Raw genomic sequence first — 6937 nt, 5'->3', positions numbered from 1 at the left:
GACTTAGCTGTGATAAAACAGGAGATACATAGGAAGGTCATTGGCTCTGAGAAGATCCCAGAAAGAAAGACCTAGGCTAAAGAAGCCCTAGCAAAAGATCAGCTCTTTCCACAATCTGTGCACAAACATTGTAATATAATCTTATTGTTTCATTACCCATATGTTTCCAGTAAATTGAATTTTGCCTTAACCATAGGTTAACTAGAAGTTTAGGCAGAGATTTCAACTGAGGTGTTTTCCTAAGAATTTTCCTAGCTGAGACCTTAGAATGATTGCAACTGAACTCAGAACTTTTCCATCAAAATAAACTCCCTTAAGGCAAAAAAGAATGAACAAGTGAACCTTAGAGAACTGTCATATCGCCCCCAAATTGTCCAATAAATGTGAAATGAGACCAAATAGGAGGTGTCTTCTAATTATCTGGAGGATTTTACCATACCTTCTGGATATTGTACAAAACTACTGAATTAGGAAATTCCAGAAATTTGGAACAAGCTCCATAACTCCAGAGGCATTTCTTTCGGCTTGGCCTGATCTTCTCTCTCTCTCTCTCCTCTCTTTGTCCCGAGGACATTGCAAGGTTCATTTCAAAGGTTCCTGCAGATTTCTAACTTCCCATCCTATATTAATAACTAACTCAATGATGGCAAACCTATGACACGCCTGTCACCACTGACATGCATAGCCATTTCCTATGACACACAGCCGCATACAGGGAAGTATGGGGGCCGCTTGCTGAGGATGAAACATTTGCTATAGTGTAGTGTAGACACTCTGTGCACTATAGATGACAATTCTACCTATATTAATTTACCTATTTTGGTTTCTTAAATACAGTTATATATTACAATTATACATTTTTGTTATTTAAACTATAAATATCGCTAAATTATGGTTTTTTTCTTGAAAGAGACACACCACCCAACTTATGCTCAGTTTTTCGCCGAATTTTGACACACCAAGCTCAAAAGGTTGCCCATCACTGTCCTAACTTCATCCCCAGATCAGCTGACAACAGTACCTACCTTCAGACCCATTGACATAAGGGATATAGATTTGTGGCTCCACCAAGACAAGTAAAGAAACTACATGTTTAAGTTGGACTTCTTGAATGTCCTACAAATGAGAGAGAAAGACTTCCAGTAACCAATAATTGAGTTACCTGTTGGTAAGTTAGGGGATGTCTACCCCAAGTTTGTGAAGACTTCTAGATGAGCAAGTGAAAACAATTCATTCCAGCAGCCATGAAAGTGACTGAAGCAGGCATTGTGGAACACTTAGCGCTTGGTCAGACATGATGGCCCCAAGGCCATCCACTGCATCCTGAGTCATTACCAGTCATTCTGACTTTTTTCTCACCATTGGACTTTGATGACTGGAAGAGGCTGACGACTTTGTGCAACTCTGCCTCATTGAAATCCAACTCATGCATAAGTCAAGGCCCTACCCTAATGACTGTTTTGATCCTCTTTAGACTAACTGAAGTAACCTTTTGTCACTCTCTAAGACCTGGGCTCCATAGAGACTGGTGGAAGAGTGTGTCACAGACATTTGATGGTGCTTTTTTGTACCAATTCTTCCTCAGTATCACTTTAGTATAAATCCTTTTCTAAAAGCTATTTGAAGCTGACTGATTAATTGATATCAGCAATAATCTTGGGGTACAGGGGTGGGGAGGAATGCAGCAGAGAAACATAATGGTGAAGACTTGAGCTCATGGCATCAGAGAATCACTCCTGACTCCTCCGAAGACAGAGAGCCTTGCTCAGGGACCTAAGACTCATCTGTGAAGGAGGAGTTGGGATCAAGATGCTCAGACCTTGGCTTATATTTACATCAAGACTATTTAAGATTCCTCAAAAGGCATAACAGAAATCACACAAGGCATAAAACAGATGTATGCTCACCATACACAACAGAAGCCAAGGGCAGAAAAGAATTCCCTGGGGATCACATTTCTGTTTTGGCATTGTACCGATTGCTCCCCTAATCCAATCCCATCCGTCTTCTCCACTGTCATCCCTATGGGCTCAGTATCTACTTGGCTCCTGCTCTGCCACCTACAAACATGCCCAGGTTTCTCCCATTCTCATATAACCAAGCTTCTACCCAAGCCTGGAGCATTTTTCATGGTACTGTATTTGAGCAGAAGCAGCTAGGTAGCACAGTGTGTAGCACAGATAGAGTGCAGGGGTTGGAGTCAAGAAAACTCGTCTTCATGAGTTCAGATCTGGCCTCAGATACTTAATCACCATGTGAGCTGGGCAAGTCACAGAACCCTGCTTGCCTCAATTCCTCCTCTGTAAAATGAGCTGGAGAAGAAAATGTTAAGTTACTCTGGAGGTGGTTTTTGCCAAGCGTCTATGCCAAGAAAAATCACAAAATGGGGTCGTGAAGAGTTGGACGTGACTGAAATGATTCAACATCAACAAGTTGTACATATATATATATATATATATATATATATATATTTATATATATATAAACTCTGTATACCTGAATGAGAGACTTACCAATGGACACCAGAGCTTCTTCTGGAAGACGCGATACTAAATTTTCTTCAGGAGGTTCACAAATGGAAAGAGAAGTGTCACCTTTAACATGGTCCTGATATCCAGGTTGCCTCCTCAGAGAATGCCAAGAAAGAACTTCTCAGGTAAGAGCTGTTCTACTGAAGAATTCACCTGAGAATTCCTTGGCATAATTTAATTTGTAGAACTTCTCCAATTTCCCTTCAATATTTTGCATGGACAAATTAGTTGAGAATCTGATATTTTTAATAATCTTTGGGGTAACCAGCATTTGATAGGAGGGAGACAGGTTGGTGAGTGGAAGTTAAAGAGCAACCCTTCCCCCATAAATCGAGTAAAGGAAGCAACTCTCTATCATTACCCCTAGACCAGAATTTGAAGGGCAACAGATAAATATCATTTTAATTCTATATGCTCAAAGTTGTTTTTAGTTGTTTTTTTTTTTTTTTTTTCCAGAGGCCTGCTTGCCCCTTCCATTATTCCCTATTCCTTGTCCCTCAGCCAGAGTACTGGTGATATAGCCCTCAGGTATCCACCTTTCCAAAGAAGCAGGCTAGCCTTCAGATCATATTCATCCATGCCACCTATGAGCTTTATCTATAGATTTAAACAACCCACACATTATAGATCACATATGGACAGATAAAATACATGTTACACTTTTGAAAACCTAGATACTTCCATTCTTTCTCCTCTCCTAAATTCATTCCAATGTGAATTCCATTCTCCTTATGCAATTGGAATTACCCTTTCCAAAGTTACCAAAGACTTCTAAATTGCCAAATTGAATGGCTTTTTTTTTATTTCAACCTTATGGACCCCACCCACTATAGCATTTAACAGTGTTGAACATATTTTTTTCCCCTAGATATCCTTTCCTTTCTAGGTTTTCCTGACACTTCTCACTCCGAGTTCTCTTCCTACCTTTCTTGATCACTCCTCAGTTTTCTTTACTGGTTTTTCATTCATTTCATTCCCACTAAACTACTGGAGGCAGCTAGGTGGCACAGTGGGTACGGCACTGGGCCTGAAGTCAGGAAGATCTTTGGGTCAAATCTAGCCTTTAACACTTGCTAGCTGTGTGACCCAGGGCAAGTCATTTAATATGTTTACCTCAGTTTTCTCAAATGTAAAATGAGGGTAATAACATTAATAACAGTTGTGTTGAAAATCAAATGAAATAACATTTGTAAAGTATTTAGTACAGTGTCTGGCACATAGTAGGTGCTATAAACTTATTATCTTCCTCTCCCCTATGATATCTACACTATAAACTCAAAGAGGACAGGGACTATCCCTTGCCTAAATTTTGTACATTCCAGAGTGCTTTCTATAGTTCTCTATGCACAGGAGGTATTTAAAAACTGTTTAGTGAATGAATGAGTAAAGTGATGATACATTATGAAATTGGGAGGATTAAAAAAAAATCCAACTATGATTTCAGTTTTCAGATCTAATGATAGGCCAAAGATTTTTCCCAAATGTTTTAGAACATATAGGTTCTTTTCCTTTTTTCCTGATGACCTTAGGAAATAAACCTAATAATGGTATTGAGTAACATGTAACTTTTGTTTTTAAAGAACTCTTACCTTCCATCTTAGAATCAATACTGTATATTAGTTCCTAGGTAAGGGCTAGGCACAGGGGGTTAAATGATTTGCCCTAGGCCACACAGCAAGGGAGTACCTGAGGCCAAATTTGGACTCAAGACCTCCCCATCTGTAGGCCGGGCTCTCAATCTGCTGAGCCACTTAGCTGCCCCTGATTAGTATGTATTCTTAACTGACTGCAATTGTTTAAGACCCATAGGTCTAATCCAGATTCTTTTGAAAAGGAGGTGGCTTTCTATGTGTTCATTTAATTTTATTTCAGGTCTTGTAAAAAATGGAAATATGAGAGGTATCAGAAATGAATAAATAAACTACATGACCTCATTGCATTTTTAAATGCAAAATCTTGTCTGTGAAATCTTAAAGAAGAAAATTTAATGGGGTCGCCCTAATGAGAGACTCACCTAATCATCCAGAGGCCATTTGAGGACAAAACTAATTTGGCTTAAATAGACCTTGCAGTTTTCTCTAAGCATGTTTTCTCTTCTACTGATTCTCACTGTTTTAAAGGTAATATTGCTTACCCCCTTCTGCAGTGTTTTGTGCCTACTGCTTTTTGAGGGCACATTGGCGTCGACAGAACAAAATGCCACCTTTTAAAAGCTCTCCTTCCATTAGCTGTTTCTCATATCCAGGCCAAAATTCCTTGAAAGCTGTAACAGAGATGATCTTCTGTGAAGGCTTTCTGAATGTTATCAAGTAAAGCATAAAAAAGGGAAATAAACTCTTGTCAAATGTGTTTGCTACCACTATGGAGGTAAAGGAAGACAGATTCCCTCTAGAGGCTGAGGTTCTTCAGATACCTGTGATGTGGTGCTGATTGTAAACTTCTGAAGGAGTAATAAAATCACTTTAAGATCATCCAACTTTACTATGCATAGAAAAAACAAGTCAGCTCATAAAGTATTAGTCGTTAGTACGTATTTCTCGGATAGCAACTGAGGATGGATCTCGTATTGAAGGGAGAAGAGCAGGCTGAATTATTTTGGAAACTACGTAGTGTTTTGAATGATTCTAAGTTTCTCCCTGGAAGATAGGTTATTAACATCAGTGTTTTTATGGGAATGTTCCAGGACTCAAAGTCGTGAAATACCATCATGTCTGAAGAATTAAAGCTCTGGGTCAGCCTCAGGGCATTGGAATGCTTCCTGGTGAGTTATAGATAAGTGGCAACATATTGCCAATGAAGAATGGCACAGAATCAAAGATATTATCAAAGAGAAATAATCCTGGAAAAGAAGATGGAAAAAGGATACAAGAAGACTGACTGATAACTGTTTTGGAAGATCCCTCTACCTATGGTGCCCCTTGCTATAATTAGTCTCAGAACTTGCATTTTAAGGAAGCCTTTCAGAATCTGCTGCCTTCTTTGTGATGGCATCTTGCTTCCCCTTCCACCCTTTCCAAGACCCATCCCTTTCCTCCTCAGTCCCCCCTACTCCTTGAAGGCAAGGCCTTTTTTTCCCCCCTTATTTTTATACTCCCATTACTTATCATAGCACCTTGCACATAATAAGCACTCAATAAATGTTTTTTGAAAGTCCCAAGGGNTGACACACAGCCGCATACAGGGAAGTATGGGGGCCGCTTGCTGAGGATGAAACATTTGCTATAGTGTAGTGTAGACACTCTGTGCACTATAGATGACAATTCTACCTATATTAATTTACCTATTTTGGTTTCTTAAATACAGTTATATATTACAATTATACATTTTTGTTATTTAAACTATAAATATCGCTAAATTATGGTTTTTTTCTTGAAAGTGACACACCACCCAACTTATGCTCAGTTTTTCGCCGAATTTTGACACACCAAGCTCAAAAGGTTGCCCATCACTGTCCTAACTTCATCCCCAGATCAGCTGACAACAGTACCTACCTTCAGACCCATTGACATAAGGGATATAGATTTGTGGCTCCACCAAGACAAGTAAAGAAACTACATGTTTAAGTTGGACTTCTTGAATGTCCTACAAATGAGAGAGAAAGACTTCCAGTAACCAATAATTGAGTTACCTGTTGGTAAGTTAGGGGATGTCTACCCCAAGTTTGTGAAGACTTCTAGATGAGCAAGTGAAAACAATTCATTCCAGCAGCCATGAAAGTGACTGAAGCAGGCATTGTGGAACACTTAGCGCTTGGTCAGACATGATGGCCCCAAGGCCATCCACTGCATCCTGAGTCATTACCAGTCATTCTGACTTTTTTCTCACCATTGGACTTTGATGACTGGAAGAGGCTGACGACTTTGTGCAACTCTGCCTCATTGAAATCCAACTCATGCATAAGTCAAGGCCCTACCCTAATGACTGTTTTGATCCTCTTTAGACTAACTGAAGTAACCTTTTGTCACTCTCTAAGACCTGGGCTCCATAGAGACTGGTGGAAGAGTGTGTCACAGACATTTGATGGTGCTTTTTTGTACCAATTCTTCCTCAGTATCACTTTAGTATAAATCCTTTTCTAAAAGCTATTTGAAGCTGACTGATTAATTGATATCAGCAATAATCTTGGGGTACAGGGGTGGGGAGGAATGCAGCAGAGAAACATAATGGTGAAGACTTGAGCTCATGGCATCAGAGAATCACTCCTGACTCCTCCGAAGACAGAGAGCCTTGCTCAGGGACCTAAGACTCATCTGTGAAGGAGGAGTTGGGATCAAGATGCTCAGAGCTTGGCTTATATTTACATCAAGACTATTTAAGATTCCTCAAAAGGCATAACAGAAATCACACAAGGCATAAAACAGATGTATGCTCACCATACACAACAGAAGCCAAGGGCAGAAAAGAAT

The sequence above is a fragment of the Gracilinanus agilis genome, chromosome 6 (genome assembly GCF_016433145.1).
Source record: "Gracilinanus agilis isolate LMUSP501 chromosome 6, AgileGrace, whole genome shotgun sequence".
Taxonomy (NCBI): Eukaryota; Metazoa; Chordata; class Mammalia; order Didelphimorphia; family Didelphidae; genus Gracilinanus; species Gracilinanus agilis.
This window is presented reverse-complemented; position numbering follows the sequence as displayed.